General features: G+C 43.7%; 1 long non-coding RNA gene and 9 other non-coding genes across 10 annotated transcripts in view; 3 read left to right on the forward strand and 7 right to left on the reverse strand.

The window, feature by feature from the left end:
- LOC138771773 (uncharacterized) overlaps positions 1-18,128 on the reverse strand; it is a 63,458-nt gene extending 45,330 nt beyond the window's left edge. Inside the window, exon 1 of the long non-coding RNA XR_011359677.1 lies at positions 18,091-18,128. This is a non-coding gene — a long non-coding RNA (uncharacterized lncRNA). The remainder of the gene's footprint in view (positions 1-18,090) is intronic.
- LOC138773178 (U6 spliceosomal RNA) lies at positions 3,205-3,311 on the reverse strand. The gene has a single exon (XR_011359890.1). It is a non-coding gene; the product is annotated as a U6 spliceosomal RNA (small nuclear RNA).
- On the reverse strand, positions 4,836-4,942 carry LOC138773179 (U6 spliceosomal RNA). The gene has a single exon (XR_011359891.1). It is a non-coding gene; the product is annotated as a U6 spliceosomal RNA (small nuclear RNA).
- Positions 6,629-6,735, reverse strand: LOC138773180 (U6 spliceosomal RNA). The gene has a single exon (XR_011359892.1). It is a non-coding gene; the product is annotated as a U6 spliceosomal RNA (small nuclear RNA).
- On the reverse strand, positions 13,364-13,470 carry LOC138773181 (U6 spliceosomal RNA). The gene has a single exon (XR_011359893.1). It is a non-coding gene; the product is annotated as a U6 spliceosomal RNA (small nuclear RNA).
- On the reverse strand, positions 15,352-15,458 carry LOC138773182 (U6 spliceosomal RNA). The gene has a single exon (XR_011359894.1). It is a non-coding gene; the product is annotated as a U6 spliceosomal RNA (small nuclear RNA).
- LOC138773184 (U6 spliceosomal RNA) lies at positions 17,292-17,398 on the reverse strand. Its single transcript, XR_011359896.1, has one exon. It is a non-coding gene; the product is annotated as a U6 spliceosomal RNA (small nuclear RNA).
- A 122-nt stretch (positions 18,129-18,250) lies between the features above and the next one.
- Positions 18,251-18,322, forward strand: TRNAM-CAU (transfer RNA methionine (anticodon CAU)). Its single transcript has one exon. It is a non-coding gene; the product is annotated as a tRNA-Met (tRNA).
- Positions 18,323-18,737: 415 nt separating this feature from the next.
- Positions 18,738-18,809, forward strand: TRNAQ-CUG (transfer RNA glutamine (anticodon CUG)). The gene has a single exon. It is a non-coding gene; the product is annotated as a tRNA-Gln (tRNA).
- A 903-nt stretch (positions 18,810-19,712) lies between these two features.
- Positions 19,713-19,784, forward strand: TRNAQ-UUG (transfer RNA glutamine (anticodon UUG)). The gene has a single exon. It is a non-coding gene; the product is annotated as a tRNA-Gln (tRNA).
- The last annotated feature ends 1,239 nt before the right edge of the window (positions 19,785-21,023 follow it).

Raw genomic sequence — 21,023 nt, forward strand, 5'->3', positions numbered from 1 at the left:
ACATCATTGGAGCAGGCCCACTTACTGGATCAGCAGTGGTTGTGGATTTAGGAGCAAATAAAGTTTTTTCTTTTTTTTTTAGGCAGGTTCCAGCCTATATTCCATTATTTAAATAAAATCTCAAAAACCTTCTTTAAATAAGAATGGGATTGAACTGGACATCACCTTAACACAAGTAAATCATGACAAAAGGACAAAAATATACCTTGTCAGTCAGATACACCCACCCATAAAACAGCATGTACTAATACATTACAACACAAGTAAATAAACTTGTTCCTCCACTTCAGCAATTTATGAGACAATATACATATAGCCATAGAGGTACAGCTAAAAATATCATGAGAATATATGGAATATATGGAATATTTGTAATTTCTAGAAATTATATATATATATATATATATATATATATATATATATATATATATAAAATAATAGTACTTATAGAGTGTAAGCCCTCGCAGGCAGGGTCCTCTTTCCCCATGTACCAGTCTGCCATTTGCCTTCATGTAATGTGTTTTGATCTTGTATTGTTTCTGTTTGTTACCCCTATCGATTGCATAGCGCTCTGGAATTAAGGGTGCTTTATAAATAAATAATAACAATAATAATAATAATAATAGTATAAAAAAAGTTATGGGCCATGAAGCATTCAGGGAATCACATGGGGACAGAGGATCCATTTTACCCTCATTTTTCTATTTGGGAAAACAAATCACATCCCCCAGTCATTGTAGTCAGGTTTTCTAGACAGGTAAAGCTTAGCAGGATAAAAGTTAAAAAAAAAAAAAGAAAAAAAAAAAGTAAATAATAGTACTGATCCCTTGCTTCTGTGATCTCCACTTCCTGCTTCCCATCTTGACACAAGGAAGTGGCTGCTCAGCCAATCACTAGCCGCAGCATTGACCCGCCTCACCCCGTGATTGGATGAGCAGGCACTTTCTTGTGTCGAGATGGGAAACAGGAAGTGGAGTTAAGAGGACCAGGGCACCATTGGAACGGCAGCATTAGGTGATCGGTGAGTATAGCTTTTTTGGTGAGTTTTTTTTAATTAAATTTTTCCCACCAAACAACCCCTTTAAATAACTGTAAGCAGCCAATGGTAAACTAGGTCCCCAATTATGGTTTAGGGCCGTAATGGTCGGCATGTTTACCATCTGCTGTCCACTAGCTACTCAGGTGTCTTGATAACCACTGACTGAAATCTTCTCTCCAATTCTGCCAATGACTAGCTTAGTTACCACTGGTGCTTCCAGGTGTACGTTGGGCGTAAGACAACATGATCGCAGTGGTATAGTGATCACCATGTCTACTCCTCCCCCAGTACCCATATTATGTTAATCACCCATAAACAGAGCTGCCCTTGGCATCTGGCAGCCAGGCCCATAGTAGTAATGTCTCTTGGTTTCCTACAATTTCTACATCTCAGATCTCTGGGAATTGTTGCCAAGGAATAAATAATTAGGAGACGCTTGCTGACATGTACAAAACTTTTCAAGGTTAGATAAATCCCCGAGCTAAATTAAGTAATCCCTGACTTTGATGATGGTAAACTACGTCACCCGAATCTCTGTGCCAATCCCATGCCAGCCGAATACTGCAGGAACATGTAAGGTGTAGGACGAGCAGAAGAAACTCAGACTAGACACTTCCCCTAAACTTCTGTAGATGACTATTGAAGTTCTGTCACATGACCATGGCTATTATATAACATGGTCACAATAAACTATATAATCCTGGTTCAGATATTCCAAATAATGAGGACTGTAGACCAATAAAATGACCCACACTCCTGCAAGTATAGCATCATATTGGTCCATAAAATGAGGATGCTGGGACTAGGAGAAGTAAATACAAATGTATACGTAACTGGCAGAGTGATAGGGGACAGAGGGTGCCCATTGATGGAACACAATCTGATTGGGTCACAGTTACCAGCGGGGTACAGCAGGGGGCAGTACTGGGCCCTCTTCTTTTTATTATGTTCATTATTGACCATGTAGAGGGCCTACAGAGTAGAATCTAACACTAAACTGGGTAAAGTAATCACCACAGAGGATGATAATTTCATATTAAAGAGGGATTTGGAGAAGCTGGAGGCTTGGGTAGAGAAATGGCAAATTAAGTGTAATGTGGATACATGTAAAGTTATGTACTTGGGCCGTAAAAATATTAAGTACGGTTATGTGCTAAATAGACAGGTTATATGCTTGGGGCTATTTAGTTTAGAAAAAAGACGTCTTAGGGGCGATCTGATCATAGTGTACAAATATATGAATGGACAGTACAGAGGTCATTGTAGTGGTCTTTTTACTCCTAGGTCTGTAACCATGACAAGGGGGCATCTAGAGAAGAGAAGGTTTCACCACCAGCATTGACGCAGATTCTTTACTGTAAGAGCAGTGAGACTATGGAACTCTCTGCCACATGATGCTGTTATGGCTGATTTAATTAATTTAAGGGCCTGGATACTTCTCTATAAATATAATATTACAAGTTATAGGCATTAGATTACATGTGAGAGGACGCTGATCCAGAGATTTTTCTTATTGCCATTTAGAGTCAGAATTTTTCTTTCTGTGATGGGGCAATTGTCATCTGCCTCATAAGGGTTTTTGCCTTCCTCTGGATCAACACAGTAGGGTTTCTGTGGGTTGAACTTAATGTCTTTCTTTCAAATATATTGAACTATGTTACTATATATCAGGGATCTCACCCATATTGAACCTTAGCAAAGACAATCCCTAGATTTACAAGACTAGAAAAACTTTTTAGCCAAAATGATGCCACCCCTGTCCACTGGCTATGTCTGGTATTGCAGCCCATTACTATTCACTTCAATAGAACTGGAATGCAACACCAGGTAGAGACAAAGGAAAAAAGCAGAAATGTTTTTTTCTACATTGAAATTTTGGTAGAATTCTGTCTAAAGGGTCAGGCTGATTATCAATGTATAATCACTTTGTTTTAGGGGAGATAAGCCGCTTCCAGAAGTTTCTGGCATCGGCAGAATTCCCTTTGCCTATTGACAACTTAGCGTGCATGTACACGGGGAAGATGTGAGGGAAAGCTGCTTTAGGGATTTCTTGCAGCCAGTGGAAAAGTTTTGGTGTCTGAGGCTCCAACCAAGTGATCTGTAGATCCCCGGTGTCGTACATCGTTCTGTTATTGAGCGTCCAATGATTGGATTTAGGCATAATGCAAAATATGGAACGCTTCACGAATTTGCGTGTCATCCTTGCGCAGGGGCCATGCTAATCTTCTCTGTATCGTTCCAATTTTAGTATATGTGCTGCCGAAGCGAGCACGTCGTCTGGCCTCCCCCACTGCTATATATAGTCCCCTGTGATCAGGAATTATAGGTTATGGTGAGGGGCCCCTATAGGAATATCAGTACCAGGAACCTGCACAGGATCAGAACCCTCATTCTCTACAACTACAAGGAGTTTTCCCTAGAAAATCTTTACCAGAGGAAATATAGGAAAAGGACAGGAATGTATTGAATGCGGCTACAACTGGATATGCAAATCAGTTACCAGTCCTGGAGGATGCTGGGAACAAAGGTCTTTGTAGAACAAAAAAAGGCGGGAAAAACAAAGCTACCTGGAGGCCACTGTAATAAGGGACAAGTCTCCATTACTCCTCTGCGCTGCTGATTCCAACGAAAAACTTTTTCTTCCAAATCAACCGGTTTCAGAAAGTTATAAACATTTGTAATTTACTTCTATTTAAAAATCTTCCAGTGCCTATCAGCTGCTGTATGTCCTGCAGGAAGTGGTTTATTCTTTCCAGTCTGACACAGTGCTCCTTGCTGCCACCTCTGTCCATGTCAGGAATTGTCCAGAGCAGGAGCAAATCCCCATGGAAAACCTCTCCTGCTCTGGACAGTTCCTGAAATGGACAGAGGAGGCAGCAGAGAGTGCTCTGTCAGACTGCAAAGAATCCACCACTTCCTGCAGGACATACAGCAGCTGATAAGTACTGGAAGACTGGAGATTTTTTAATAGAAGTGAAATACAAATCTATATAACTTTCTGAAACCCGTTGATTTGAAACAAAAAGTTTTTGCCGGTGTACCACCTTAATTTGGTTGCTTGGCATGCGGTAAGAATACCCCACTAGACCACCCAATTATATATAGTCCGAACCCCACAGTATTACTAAATAGAGACACATGACCCCCTAAAGCAAAACAGATCCCTAAACTAGTAGAGATCCCAGACCCCATAAACTAATTCCTGCCTCCAACCAGACCCCTAAACTAATACAGACCCCATATTTATCCTCAGTAGTGACAGTCCATAGAAGTACTGGGAAAAATTTCTACCGATAAGAGCGCCACTCCTGTCCACTGGCTATGTCTGGTATTGCAGCTACAACCCATTCACTTCAATAGAACTGGGATGCAACACCAGATGCAATCTATGGAGAGAGAGGACAAAACCAGCCCTTTTTTCCCCCTCAGCATCAAAATTTTGGTAAAATTGGTATGGTAGAATGTTAGTATAGGTTTTATTTTTAAGGAAGCAAGGACAAGCTCTCGTATGTATGGAGCTGTGATGACTCTTTTCAATGATGTCAGGGGGAAGAAGGGTCAGGCTGATTTTCAATGTATAATCCCTTTGTTCTGAGGGGAGATAAGCTGCTGCCAGAAGTGTCTGGCATCGGCTGAATTCCCTTTTCTTATAGAGAACTGGACGTGCATGTATACGGGGAAGACGTGAGGGAAAGCTGCTTGGTGTCTGAGACTCCCACCAAGTGATGTGTAGATCTCCGGTGTCGTACATCGCTCTCTGTTATCAGGCGTCCAGTGATTTGTTACAGGGACGGCGCAAAATATGGAACGCTTCACGAATTTGCGTGTCATCCTTGCGCAGGGGCCATGCTAATCTTCTCTGTATCGTTCCAATTTTAGTATATGTGCTGCCGAAGCGAGCACGACTGCCTGGCCTCCCCCACTGCTATATAAAGTCCCCTGTGATCAGGAATTATAGGTTATGGTGAGGGGCCCCTATAGGAATATCAGTACCAGGAACCTGCACAGGATCAGAACCCTCATTCTCTACAACTACAAGGAGTTTTCCCTAGAAAATCTTTACCAGAGGAAATATAGTAAAAGGACAGGAATGTATTGAACTCGGCTACAACTAGATATGCAAATCAGTTACCAGTCCTGGAGGATGCTGGGAACAAAGGTCTTTGATGAACAAAAAAGGCGGGAAAAACAAAGCTACCCGGAGCCCAATGTAAGGGCCAGTTCACACGGAGTAAAAATTCCACCAGTCTCCGTGTCATACAGGCAGTCTATGGGAGGGCTCACGCGCCACTTTTACTCCGTGTGAACTGGCCCTAATAAGGGACAAGTCTCCATCTTTTTTCTGTGTTGCTGATTCCAAATCCACAGAGACCGATCCATGTTATTAGAATTAAATAGATTGTTCTAATCCTGGATGTTATACTCCTCTCCCACCCCAAATATCCTGATTATTGTGACGTCTTCCCCTGCTCAGCTGCTGTTGGAACATGACAGACAGAGTTGTCATAGCTTCCTAGTAGGTGAAGTGGATTTACATGTGAATTACTCCCCCTACTGGATAAGGCAGATACTCCAGGATAAGTATATTAGATGCAGACTCCATACAAGTTACATGCTGGGGGCAGCTGGGGTAGGAGACCCCCATAGATTAGAGCAGTGCATGCTGGGACGTCTAATACTGGAGGGTCTGAAAATGCTAGAAAATATGTAGGAGGAAAAGTCCAGCATGAAAGTTTGTGTCCAAAATGGTGGTCAGAATCCATGATTGCTGACAGCGACATCCACATAGTACACGTAACTAATCTGCAGGGCATGTGGTAAGAATAACCCACCAGACCACCCAAACTTATACAGACCGAACCCCACAGTCTTACTAATTACAGACACATGACCCCCCGAGGTAAAATAGACCCCCAAACCAACCCAGACCAGATGGCAAAACTAATATGGCGCTAAACAAGACCCAATAACCTTACACAGACCCCCTAAACCTCAGTAGTAACAATCCATAGATGTACAGGACTAGAAAAGCTTTCTACTAAAAATAGTGCCAGACCTTTCCACTGGCCATGTCTGGTATTGCAGCTCAGAACCATCAATACCATCAACTGGGATGAAACAGCAGAGGCCATCTATTAAGAGAAAGAAGGAAAGGAGAACATTTTCCCAGAATAACATTTTGGTCATTTCGGTAGAATTTATTTATTTTTTGTTCTTTTCTTCTTTTTTTTTTGGGGGGGGGGGGAAGAGCCAAGTTACCTCTTGTATGGAGCTGTGATGACTCTTTTCCAGACCAATTATATCAGGGGGAAGAAGGGTCATATGCTGATTGTCAATGTCTTACTCTTTTGTTCTGAGGGGAGATAAGCAGCTGCCAGGAGTGTCTGGCATTGGCTGAATTACCTTTGTTTATTAAGAACTGAGCTGCATGTACACGGGGAAGATGTGAAGGAAAGCTGCTTTAGGGATTTCTTGCAGCCAGTGGAAAAGTTTTGGTGTCTGAGGCTCCAACCAAGTGATGTGTAGATCTCCGGTGTCGTACATCGTTCTCTGTTATCAGGCGTCCAGTGATTTATCATAGGGACTGCGCAAAATATGGAACGCTTCACGAATTTGCGTGTCATCCTTGCGCAGGGGCCATGCTAATCTTCTCTGTATCGTTCCAATTTTAGTATATGTGCTGCCGAAGCGAGCACAACTGCCTGGCCTCCCCCACTGCTATATATAGTCCCCTGTGATCAGGAATTATAGGTTATGGTGAGGGGCCCCTATAGGAATATCAGTACCAGGAACCTGCACAGGATCAGAACCCTCATTCTCTACAACTACAAGGAGTTTTCCCTAGAAAATCTTTACCAGAGGAAATATAGTAAAAGGACAGAAATGTATTGAATGCGGCTACAACTGGATATGCAAATCAGTTACCAGTCCTGGAGGATGCTGGGAACAAAGGTCTTTGTAGAATAAAAAAGGCGGGAAAAACAAAGCTACCTGGAGCCCAATGTAATAAGGGACAAGTCTCCATTACTCCTCTGCGCTGCTGATTCCAACGAAAAACTTTTTCTTCCAAACCAACTGGTTTCAGAAAGTTATAAAGATTTGTAATTTACTTCTAGTTAAAAATCTTCCAGTGCTTATCAGCTGCTGTATGTCCTGCAGGAAGTGGTGGATTCTTTCCAGTCTGACACAGCACTCTCTGCTGCCACCTCTGTCCATGTCAGGAACTGTCCAGAGCAGCAGCAAATCCCCATGGAAAACCTCTCCTGCTCTGGACAGTTCCTGACATGGACAGAGGTGGCAGCAGAGAGTGCTGTGTCAGACTGGAAAGAATCCACCACTTCCTGCAGGACATACAGCAGCTGATAAGTACTGGAAGACTGGAGATTTTTTAATAGAAGTGAATTACAAATCTATATAACTTTCTGAAACCCGTTGATTTGAAACTAAAAGTTTTTGCCGGAGTACCCCTTTAATTTGGTTGCTGGGCATACGGTAAGAATACCCCACTAGACCACCCAATTATATATAGTCCGAACCCCACAGTGTTACTAAATACAGACACATGACCCCCTAAAGCAAAACAGATCCCTAAACTAGTAGAGATCCCAGACCCCATAAACTAATTCCTGCCTCCAACCAGACCCCTAAACTAATACAGACCCCATATTTATCCTCAGTAGTGACAGTCCATAGAAGGACTGGGAAAACTTTCTACCGATAATAGCGCCACCCCTGTCCACTGGCTATGTCTGGTATTGCAGCTACAACCCATTCACTTCAATAGAACTGGGATGCAACACCAGATGCAATCTATGGAGAGAGAGGACAAAAGCAGCCCTTTTTTCCCCCTCAGCATCAAAATTTTGGTAAAATTGGTATGGTAGAATGTTAGTATAGGTTTTATTTTTAACCCTTTAAGGACCGGGCCTAAAATTGCCTTAAGGACCGGAACAAATTTTATGAATATGACCTGTGTCACTTTATTCATTAATAACTTCGGGATGCTTTTACCTATCCGGCTGATTCTGAGATTGTTTTCTCGTGACATATTGTACTTCACATTTCTTGTAAATTGGAGTCGATACTTATAACGAATCTTTATGAAAAAAAAACGAAATAACGTGAAAAATTTTTAAAAAATGCATTTTTCCAACTTTAAACCTTTTCTGCTTATACAGAAAATGATTATGCCACATAAATTATATATTAAATAGCATTAGCAACATGTCTACTTTATGTTGGCGGCATTTATTAAACTATATTTCATTTTTTTTAGACAATAGGAAGCTTAAAACATTAGCAGCAAATTTCCAAATTTTCAGTAAAATTTCAAAATCAGATATTTTTAGGGACCTGTTCAGGTTTAAAGTGTATTTGAGGGGCCTGTATGTTAGAAAGCCCCACAAAGCACCGCATTTCAGAAACTGCACCCCCCAAACTCTGCAAAAGCACATCCAGAAAGTTTTTTAACCCTTTAGGGGAGTCACAGAAATAAAAGCCAAGTGTGTAAGAAATTTGAAAATTTTAATTTTCTGCGCAGAGATTTTATTGTAATCCAATATTTTTCATAATTATAAACTTATTACCAGAGAAATGCACCACAATATTTATTGCCCCGTTTCTGCAGTTTATAGAAATACCCCATATGTGGCCCTATTGCGCTATTTGACGCAACCACAAGCCTCAGATATAAGGGAGCGCCTAGTGCATTTCAATGGCTCCGTTATATTTGGTCATTTCTGACTGTACCACTTCAGGTTGGCAGAGGCTCTGGGGTGCCAAAACCTAAAAAACACCCCTAAAGGGACACCATTTAGAAAACTACACCCCTCAAGGAATGTAACAAGGGGTGCGGTGAGCATCTGGACCCCACAGGTGCTTCACAGATTTTCCCAACAATATGGCGTGAAAAAAGAAAAATTTATTTTTTACACTAAAACGTTGTTCTAGCCTTCAATTTTTCATTTTCACAAAGGGATAAAAGGAAAAAAAAAATACAAAACATGTAGCGCAGTTTCTCTCGAGTATGGAAATACCCCACATGTGGACATAAAGTGCCTAGGGGGCGCAGGACGAGCCTCCAAAGGGAAGGAGCGCCAATTGGCTTTTGGAAGCTGGATTTCACTGGAATGGATTTCAAGGGCCACGTCGCATTTACAGAGCCCTTGTGCTGCCAAAACACTGGAAACTCCCCACAAGTGACCCCATTCTGGAAACTACACCCCTCAAGGAATCTAACAAGGGGGGCAGTGAGCATATGGACCCCACTGGTGACGGGCACAAATGTGGAACAATGTGACGTGAAAGTGAAAAATTTCATTTTTTCACTTTCACGGCACAAATGTGCCCGTCATCAAGGGGTCCATATCCTCACTGCACCCCTTGTTAGATTCCTTGAGGGGTGCAGTTTCCAGAATGGAGTCACTTGTGTTTGGTTTCCACTGTCCTGGCAGCACAAGGGCTCTGTAAATGCGACATGGCGTTCATCATCCATTCTAGCCAAATCCAACCTCCAAAATCCAAATGGCGCTCCTTCCCTTGAGAGGCTTGCCCTGCACCCACATGGTGCTTTATGTCCACATGTGGGGTATTTACGGACTCGGCGGAAATTGCTCTAAACATTTTGTGTGTTTTTTTCTCTTTTAACCCCTTGTGAAAATGATAAATTCAAGGCTAGACCAACATTATAGTGTAAAAAATGTAATATTTCATTTTCACGCCACATTGTTCCACATTTGTGCCCGTCACCAGTGGGGTCCATATGCTCACTACACCCCTTGTTACATTCCTTGAGGGATGTAGTTTCCATAATGGGGTCACTTGTGGGGGGTTTCAACTGTCTTGGCAACACAGGGGCCTTTTAAATGCAACATGGCCCCTCGAAATTCATTCCAGCCAAATCCAGCCTCAAAAAAACAAATGGCGCTCCTTCCCTTTGGAGGCTTACCCTGCACCCGCATGGCGCTTTATGTCCACATGTGGGGTATTACCGTACTCAGGGGAAATTGCTCTACAAATTTTTTATTTTTTTTTTATTTTTTAGCTCCTTGTGAAAATGAAAAAATCAAGACAAGATTAATGATTTAGAGTAAAAATTTTAAACAAATTACACCAAATGTTGGTCTAGCCTTGATTTTTTTCCATTTCCACAAGGGGTTAAAAAAGAAAATAAACGCAAAGCGTGTAGGGTAATTTCCCCTGAGTACGAAAAACCCCCACATGTGGACATAATGTGCCATATGGGCACAGGGCAAGCCACCAAAGGGACAGAGTGCCATTTAGAGGCTGGAATGGAGGATGGAGGCCATGTCACAATTACAAAGCTCCTGTGCTGCCAGGACAGTAGAAACCCCCCACAAGTGACCCCATTCTGGAAACTACACCCCATAAGGAATCTAACAAGGGGTGCAGTGAGCATATGGACCCCACTGGTAACAGGCACATATGTAGAACATGTGCAGTGAAAATAAAAAATACAATTTTTTTCATTTTCACGTCCCAAATGTGGCCGTCACCAGGGGGCCATTTCCCCGCTGCCCCCCTTGTTAGATTCCTTATGGGGTGTAGTTTCCAGAATGGGGTCACTTGTGGGGGGTTTCTACTGTCCTGGCCGCACAGAGGCTTTGTAATTGCATCATGGCATCCTCTAATGGAAATGGCAGCCATACCTACTTAGCTGGGAAAAAGGGACAATTCTAATTTATTTGGGGGTATTTGGCCAATTATTAGTTTATAAGGTTGGAAATGACAGGTGTCCATCAAATTCAACCTGTGTTGATCCAGAGGAAGGCAAAAAACCCTAGTAAGGCAGACGACAGTAGCCTCATCATAGGGGAAAAATTCCTTCCTGACTCGATAATGGCGATCAGAATAATCCCTGGATCAACATGACCCCTGAAATAGGAATAAGGGACAGAATTTAGATAATGTAGAACCCCAGTGACGTGTGGTGCGCCTTGGAGGGATCCAGTATGCAGAGGCCGGGGGGATTAGGACAGGTGTCACACTGGAAAATGGTGTCCTTCCTGATCCCCCTGTTACGCCACACTCTGCACTTCTTCTGGGGTCTCCCGTTCTCCAGTGTGGGGGACGTCACCTGGAAAATGTTGTCCTGGTGCGATACGGGGTCCCTCATATCCAGAAGCGCTGGGGCCGCTCCATGGCTGCTAAATATTAGGGCGCTATTACTACTTCTGATATGTTCGGATCGTGCCGCAAGCTACAGGGCAGCGAGGGACCGGAAAAGGGGGTGCTGGTATAAAAGTTATCCCCGTACAGGTGGTGACCTTTATCCAGCAGTGGGAAGATCAGTTCCCCAACAATCTCCCCACTAACTCCGAGGATGGGGGGGAGGGGGCATCTGGGGGCTGGATTCGGTTGTCCCTTCTATCATACACTCTAAGTGCACGTGCACACTGCGGAATGGCGAAGGATAACCCTTTGTGCATTCCGCAGCTGGCACCCACCGGCAGACTGATGCGGGCGCGCGTCTCCGTCCGTGTCATAGACTCCATTCTATGCACGGGCGGATTCCGCTCTCCGTCAAATGTGTTCATTCTTTGGACGGACGATGGAATCCGCCCATGCATAACATGGAGTCTATGACACGGGTAGAGACATGCGCCCGCATCAGTCCGCCGGCGGGTGCCAGCTGCGGAATGCACAAAGGGTTATCCTTCGCCATTCCGCAGTGTGCACGTACCCTAAATCTGTAAGTGTACCCTGAGGTACGCTCACAGAGTTTGTAGAATTTCACGCCATACCGTCATCTCTTATTGGGACGGCACTGGCGGAAAAGACGTGTCTGGGGGGCAGCGTACGCTACGCTACCCCCAGATACGTCATTGGATGATGAGGATGAGGATGAATGGAGGAACGAAGGACCCCCCATTCATCCTCACTGGCTGTTTCGGTGTCGGAGGCAATAATAGCGTATGCGTCCGACACCGAAAACACCCTGGGGCCATCTTTATACGGGGACTAGTATATGGGGTATGTAGTGGTGTAGTGTAAAACTTTATTCCGTGTAGTGTAATGGTGTTTTTTACATGTTTTTTTAACATTAAGTATAAAAAAAAACAACTACGCCAAGAAAGGAGTTGCTGATAAATGCCGCACTTATGTGCGGCACTTATAAGCAGACGGTGGCTGTAGGATATAGGAAAAAAACACTCTACGCCAAAAAGGAGGAGTTGCTGATCAGCGGCGCACTTACGTGCGATGCTGATTAGCACTCAGCGGCGATAGGGTGCGGAAAATAGAAAAAAAAATTATTTTGAAAAAAAAAAAAAATCTTTCTTCAACCCTATAGCTACTGATATGTGTATTATATACACTTATCAGCCGCTAGGGGGCAGTAGAACGCCAATTCCGGAAAAAGCCGAAGTTTGACGACGCTGGAGCCGATGATTACCGATGGGGACCGCCGGAAAAAGACGAAGACGCCGACGAAGACGAGGACGCGTTCGGAACCCGGAAGACGCGTTCGGAACCCGGAAGACGCGATCGGGACGCTGGATCCGGTGAGTATGGGTCAATACCTGCTCTGGACACCTCAGCTACCTAGCTGAGGTGTCCACAGCAGGTATTTAACCCTTTCATGGGGTACTTATATCGCCGTGATCGGCCGGCCGCTCCCGGCGATCGGGACGTGGCACCGTGGCCACCGTTACTTTTAACAGTAATGGCGGTCGGTGTCGTCCTCGGACAGCACCGACCGCCATTGCTTTCCGGGCCATCGGGTCACCGATGACCCGGAAAGCTGCAGATCGCCGCCATATGCTGATCTGAATTGATCAGCCAATAGCGGCGATCGTCAGCACGGGAGGGGTTAATCACCCCCCGTGCCGACAAGCAGGGATGGCCTGCTATACATTATAGCAGGCCATCTCCCCGATCGCTGCGTGTGTACACGCAGCGATCGGGGAAACCGCGGGCTTAAATGTACGCCCGTTTGCGTTAAGGCACGGGTTTTGCCGGCGTACACTTAAGCCCGCGGTTGTTAAGGGGTTAAGGAAGCAAGGACAAGCTCTCGTATGTATGGAGCTGTGATGATTTTTTAACAATGATGTCAGGGGGAAGAAGGGTCAGGCTGAATTTCAATGTATTATCCCTTTGTTCTGAGGGAAGATAAGCTGCTGCCAGAAGTGTCTGGCATCGGCTGAATTCCCTTTGCTTATAGAGAACTGGACGTGCATTTATACAGGGAAGACGTGAGGGAAAGCTGCTTGGTGTCTGAGACTCCCACCAAGTGATGTGTAGATCTCCGGTGTCGTACATCGCTCTCTGTTATCAGGCGTCCAGTGATTTGTTATAGGGACGGCGCAAAATATGGAACGCTTCACGAATTTGCGTGTCATCCTTGCGCAGGGGCCATGCTAATCTTCTCTGTATCGTTCCAATTTTAGTATATGTGCTGCCGAAGCGAGCACGACTACCTGGCCTCCCCCACTGCTATATATAGTCCCCTGGGATCAGGAGTTATAGGTTATGGTGAGGGGCCCCTATAGGAATATCAGTACCAGGAACCTGCACAGGATCAGAACCCTCATTCTCTACAACTACAAGGAGTTTTCCCTAGAAAATCTTTACTAGAGGAAATATAGGAAAAGGACAGGAATGTATTGAACGCGGCTACAACTGGATATGCAAATCAGTTACCAGTCCTGGAGGATGCTGGGAACAAAGGTCTTTGTAGAACAAAAAAAGGCGGGAAAAACAAAGCTACCTGGAGGCCACTGTAATAAGGGACAAGTCTCCATCACTTTTCTGTGTTGTTGATTCCAAAAAAAACCTTTTTCTTCCAAACCAACTGGTTTCAGAAAGTTATAAAGGTTTGTAATGGTACGTTTACACAGGCAGATTTATCTGACAGATTTTTTTAAGCCAAAGCCAGGAACAGACCATAAACAGGGAACGGGTCACAAAGGAAAGACTGAGATTTCTCCTTTTTTCAAATCCATTCCTGGTTTTGGTTTCCAAAATCTGTCAGATAAATCTGTCTGTGTAAACGCACCCTAATGGTGCATTTACACAGACAGATTTATCTAACAGATTCCTGAAGCCAAAGCCAGGAATGGATCTGAAAAGAGCAGAAATCAGTCTTTCCTTAATGACCTGTTCCCTGTTCATAGTCTGTTCCTGGTTTTGGCTTTAGAAATCTGTCAGATAAATCTGTCTGTGTAAACGCACCATAATTCACTTCTATTTAAAAATCTTCCAGTACTTATCAGCTGCTGTATGTCCTGAAGGAAGAGGTGTATTCTTTCCAGTCTGACACAGTGCTCTCTGCTGCCACCTCTGTCCATGTCAGGAACTGTCAAGAGCAGCAGAAAATCCCCATAGAAAACCATCCCTGCTCTGGACAGTTCCTGAAATGGACAGAGGTGGCAGCAGAGAGCACTGTGTCAGACTGGAAATTAAACCCCACTTCATGCAGGACATACAGCAGCTGATAAGTACTGGAAGACTGGAAATTTTAAAATAGAAGTGAATTACAAATCTATATAACTTTCTGAAACCCGTTGATTTGAAACAAAAAGATTTTTGCTGGAGTTCCTCTTTAATTTGGTTGCTGGGCATACGGTAAGAATACCCCACTAGACCACCCAATTATATACAGTCCGAACCCCACAGTGTTACTAAATACAGACACATGACCCCCTAAAGCAAAACAGATCCCTAAACTAGTAGAGATCCCAGACCCCATAAACTAATTCCTGCCTCCAACCAGACCCCTAAACTAATACAGACCCCACATTTATCCTCAGTAGTGACAGTCCATAGAAGGACTGAGAAAACTTTCTACCGATAATAGCGCCACCCCTGTCCACTGGCTATGTCTGGTATTGCAGCTACAACCCATTCACTTCAATAGAACTGGGATGCAACACCAGATGCAATCTATGGAGAGAGAGGACAAAACCAGCCCTTTTTTTCCCTCAGCATCAAAATTTTGGTAAAATTGGTATGGTAGAATGTTAGTATAGGTTTTATTTTTAAGGAAGCAAGGACAAGCTCTCGTATGTATGGAGCTGTGATGATTTTTTAACAATGATGTCAGGGGGAAGAAGGGTCAGGCTGAATTTCAATGTATAATCCCTTTGTTCTGAGGGGAGATAAGCTGCTGCCAGAAGTGTCTGGCATCGGCTGAATTCCCTTTGCTTATAGAGAACTGGACGTGCATGTATACGGGGAAGACGTGAGGGAAAGCTGCTTGGTGTCTGAGACTCCCACCAAGTGATGTGTAGATCTCCGGTGTCGTACATCGTTCTCTGTTATCAGGCGTCCAGTGATTTGTTATAGGGACGGCGCAAAATATGGAACGCTTCACGAATTTGCGTGTCATCCTTGCGCAGGGGCCATGCTAATCTTCTCTGTATCGTTCCAATTTTAGTATATGTGCTGCCGAAGCGAGCACGACTGCCTGGCCTCCCCCACTGCTATATAAAGTCCCCTGTGATCAGGAATTATAGGTTATGGTGAGGGGCCCCTATAGGAATATCAGTACCAGGAACCTGCACAGGATCAGAACCCTCATTCTCTACAACTACAAGGAGTTTTCCCTATAAAATCTTTACCAGAGGAAATATAGGAAAAGGACAGGAATGTATTGAACGCGACTACAACTGGATATGCAAATCAGTTACCAGTCCTGGAGGATGCTGGGAACAAAGGTCTTTGATGAACAAAAAAGGCGGGAAAAAATAGGCCAGACTCCTGAGTCCCAATTCAGACAGAGATACACATCACAGCTAAAAAGAAAGAATCTATTGTGGATTTGTAAAATAAGTGACTGTCACAGTCTCCATCACTTCTCTGTGTTGTTGATGGAAGTTTGTTATAATGTTGGATGTTATACTCCTCTCCCACCTCAAATTTAGTGTAGTGCATGTACATGGGAATTACTCCCCCTACTGGATATTGCTGGTACTACAGGATAAGTATATTAGATGCAGACTCCATCCAAGTTACATGGCGGGCGCACACTGACCGCCTGCGGCATCCTTCATAGTTTATCAGGAGTTTAGTAAAATTTAAGGGGTTAATTGTGATGTCCTGACCCCTTCCCTCCTTTCTCCTACCTGTTGGCCACTGTTAGGAGTTTGCGGTTTTTGTGGACAATCAGAGCTCTAGGGATGGAGGCAAAATGTACCATCAAGTTGCCCTGTTTTCCCGCTCATTGTCAGTCCACAGAACTCTGCTTGAGCTGGTTTGCCCCCCCTCCCCTTCTCTGCTTGTAAAAAAAATTATATATATATATATATATATATATATATATATATATATATATATATTAAACAAAGTAAATAAACAGTTTGCTGTTGGAAAGATTAAGTCACAGAGAATACCTACTTAGCATGTTAGTTTTTCCAATGAAAAACAGATGGAAAAAACGGATGCAACTGTGTGCATCTGTTTTTCCATTCACTTCCATTATAAAAAAAACCCAACAACATATTGCAAAAACGTAGCGTGAACTCAGCCTAAGGCACATGCTAAGTAGGTATTCTCTGTGACTTAACGTGACATCATGTAAGTAAGATTTATAGTAAGGCTGGGTTCACACTGCATTTTTGCATTCCATTTTTTTCATCCGTTTTTTGTGTGCATCCGATTTGATCCGTTTTTCCAGTGACTTCCATTATAAAAAAAAAAAAACGGATTGGAACGGATCCTTTTTTTTTTCAAACGGACAAAAAAGTAGTGTTGACACTTTTGTGTCCGTTAAAAAAACGGATCCGTTTTTTTTTTTATAATGGAAGTCGATGGAAAAACGGATCAAATCGGATGAACACAAATGCATCAGGTTTTTTTTAAACTCATTTTTCATCTGTTTTTTTGCAAAAAAACTGATGAAAAAATGGATTGCAAAAACGCAGTGTGGACCCAACGCGTTTCCGGAGCGTAACATTTCCTTCATCAGGCTAATATGCTCCATGGCTGAGGGAACTGTTATAGTTCGGAACTATATCCACAGTCTGGGGGGGTTTATCAGATCCATATCCGCTTTCATCAGTCAGTATGTACATGTACCGACGTGGTCACATGACAATAAATACGTGTGCCGACATGGCGCCTGTGGTCACATACTGTTTGTGGTCACATGACAATAAATACGTGTGCCGACACGGCGCCTGTGGTCACATAAGAAAAAAAACCCTAGAATAGTCTATTCCTAAACTGTTACTGCTATAAGATGATATAAAAATGTTCTCAGCATAGAAAGAAAAAAAAATTAAGTATTTTGGCGCAAAATATGGAACGCTTCACGAATTTGCGTGTCATCCTTGCGCAGGGGCCATGCTAATCTTCTCTGTATCGTTCCAATTTTAGTATATGTGCTGCCGAAGCGAGCACGACTGCCTGGCCTCCCCCACTGCTATATATAGTCCCATACAGGAAGAACTCTTACATTATAGAGAGGTAAATTTTCACTCTTCAACATAAATTAGAAAATTCTAAAAGATATCACCAAATGTTTTTTTACCTGCTGGTATAAAATCCCCAAAACATCGACTATTTGGGGTAAAACGATCTTACTTTTTGGTAGCAGCTAATATGCAAATTGTATTCGAACCGCAGTGAATGCTGGGAAGAGTGCGGCAAGGCTTCTGGATACGGACTATATAACACAGTATGTTCACCACACGGCAGGAAAAGTGTGTTATACTGTCTGTGGTAAGGAATATATGGCTATATACTGTCTTTGGTAAGGAATATATGGCTATATACTATCTGTGGTCAGGAATATATGGCTATATACTGTCTGGTCGGGAATATATGGCTATATACTGTCTGTGGTAAGGAATATATGGCTATATACTATCTGTGGTCAGGAATATATGGCTATATACTGTCTGGTCGGGAATATATGGCTATATACTGTCTGTGGTCAGGAATATATGGCTATATACTGTCTGTGGTCAGGAATATATGGCTATATACTGTCTGTGGTCAGGAATATATGGCTATATACTGTCTGTGGTCGGGAATATATGGCTATATACTGTCTGTGGTCGGGAATATACGGGTGAATAGGTCACTTTTACCTCAGGAGACAAGCTGCAGCCGATGATTCATGATCAGACGAACCAGCAGGTCATGTGATCAGAAGTCGCTCATAGTATGAGGCGGCTGCCCTCTGCTGGTTATAAGACACTGCTGCTGCACATCCTTTACATAACTACAGAACAGGGAAGCTGAACGTGAAGCAGAGTGGCGCAGCGGAAGCGTGCTGGGCCCATAACCCAGAGGTCGATGGATCGAAACCATCCTCTGCTAAGTTTTTTTTTCCCCTTATATTTTAATCCATTTACCAGTTTTATATATACAACGAGTATTTTTTTAAGAAAATACATCTAATTTAGTTATTACTCTAATTCATATTAATGGATATAATGAGTTCTCAACACGTGGCTCTCTACTGGTTCCAAACTCCACCTCCCAGCATGCCTGTTTTGCAGCAGCCACAGGTTGGGGAACACTGTCCCAGAGACTGCACATCCTTCTTCTCTCAGCCTGTGATGGGAGAGCTACCTTTACTTCATAGCTATGTATAATTTATTCTATAAAATCCACATATAGGGATACACGGTTATATTATGCCCACGTGGTGTATAATAACCCTCTACAACGCTCCACTATACTGAGGCACGTTATCAAACTATACTGGAATTTTCCCTTCTTGAAATTAACCGGTTCCATGGTGTAATGGTTAGCACTCTGGACTCTGAATCCAGCGATCCGAGTTCAAATCTCGGTGGAACCTGATTTTTTTTTTTTTTATATAAATATTCCTAACATATTTAGAAAGCCAAAAATACCACTTGATGCCCCCTTATACCTCTGCCCACCGATATCTGTGCCCCCTTATATCTCTGACCCCCATTATGTTATGGGTCAGATTATATTCACAGTCTGGTGCTGTGATCTACATACCCTGCACAGTATCCTCCTTATGTGGTCAACAAAAACAAGCATTGGGAAAGCCGTTTATGATGTCATCACACGTGTGACATCACAGCAGCCACCCTCTGTTGCTAGGTTACCGTTATGCCTGATGCTGCTATAGAAACTAACTGCTCTGGGACATTATATTGATGTATATAAATAGGTGATATAGAGGCAAACCCTCCCGGAGTACATTTATTACGTAAGTTAGTGTTTTTTTCTCAAAAGCGGTGACGTCAGGATGCGGTGACGTCACCAACCACCGGACTTCGAGGAACAGCTGCAGTTCCTGCTGCCGCCACAGGGGGGTGATAGAGGAGAAGCTGCGGCGCATGGTCATACAGCCGGGGATCTTATGTGTAAGTAATGGCGGCGAATGGACAAAAGTAAAGATCCCTCAGCCAACAGGAGGGTGGAGGGGTATCAGGAGGGTGGAGGGGGGGGGGGGGGTATAGGGGAATTCACAGGATGGGGTAGGTCCTGACAAGATCCACTCTCAGTACAAAGGATTTGGATCTCGCAGGACAGTTCCAGCGCCCCCTTGTGTTAGAGCAGGTCAGGTGAGATTTGCTGTGCAGTAATAAGGCTGTCCGTGCATGTAACTATATGTATAATGTAATGACATTCACATCACTAAGAGGAGCGCAGCAGAGAGCATAGAGTAATGAGGATTGCCGGCAGAGGGAGTGATCAGCCGTGTGTCATGCCTCAGCTATCAGCTGGTTCCATGGTGTAATGGTTAGCACTCTGGACTTTGAATCCAGCGATCCGAGTTCAAATCTCGGTGGAACCTGAACTTTTTTTTTTTGTTAACCCTCTTATTTTTTTTCTTCCCTCCTTTGCAGATTGAAAGCATCATTTTATTTACCGTGATCTAACAATTGTCTATCTATCTATCTATCTATCTATCTATCTATCTATCTATCTATCTATCTAATGATATTATATTCACAGTCTGGCGCATTAGTATAGTATAAGGTGGCCTACATACCCCTGCTCAGTCAGTATCCTCCTTAGAGTGTGACCTCCGATCAACAAAAATAAAAAATTGGAAGGAATAAGAACTGCAGCAAGTATAAAGCAATTGATGATGTCATTGCACGTGTGATATCACAGCTGCTGCCCTCTGTTGCTAGGTTACGGTTAGGCCTGATGCTGCTAATAAAAATAACTGCTCTGGCACATTATACCGCTGTATATAACTAGGTGATATAGGGGCGGTGGGCACTGTATCTATTCATATGACATGTCAGCCATGAGGAAGATTATACAGGCGGGAAGAAAGCAGCTCTGCTCACTTAGGGCCAGTTCACACTGAGCAAGAGCGTCGGAATTCCGCCAACCTTTCCGACGCGGAATCCCGTCGTGCTCAGTCTGCTGCTGTAAGTGAATTTGAGAGGGCGCGCGCTTGTCCACTGCCGCTGCTCTCCGCTCAAAGGACTAACATGTTAGGGCCAGTTCACACTGAGGAAACACGGCATAATTCCGCCGCACTCAGTGTCCTGCTTTGAGTAAATGGGAGAGCGTGCGCTCGTCCGCTTCCTCTCCGCTCAAAGAATGAACATGTTAGTTCTTTGAGCAGAGATCGGCAGCGGCGGACGCGCTCTCTCTCCCATTCACTTACTGCAGCACACTGAGCACGGCGGGATTCCGACGATCTTGCTCAGTGTGAACTGGCCCTTATATAGGACTGGAGCAATAGCGTATATGAGCTGAAGCCTTACTGTATACTGTATATAGACCCCTGTTTACAGGAAGGTGCATATACAGACACCCAGGGGCTCCCCTTTATTAATAAATCTTCTGCCCATTGTGGTAGAGATGCCTGTATACAATAAAGCCAGGGATGGGGAACCTTCGGCCCTCCACCTGTTGCAAAACTACAATTCCCATCATGCCTGGACAGCCAAAGCTGAGACTTTTGGCATGATGGGAATTTTAGTTTTACAACAGCTGGAGGGCCAAATCTGTATTCTGCACTTGCAGACGCAATCCCAGCCGCTGCGGTGCACACTGAGCTCAGTGGTGGTGC

Source organism: Dendropsophus ebraccatus, chromosome 14 (assembly GCF_027789765.1).
Source record: "Dendropsophus ebraccatus isolate aDenEbr1 chromosome 14, aDenEbr1.pat, whole genome shotgun sequence".
NCBI lineage: Eukaryota > Metazoa > Chordata > Amphibia > Anura > Hylidae > Dendropsophus > Dendropsophus ebraccatus.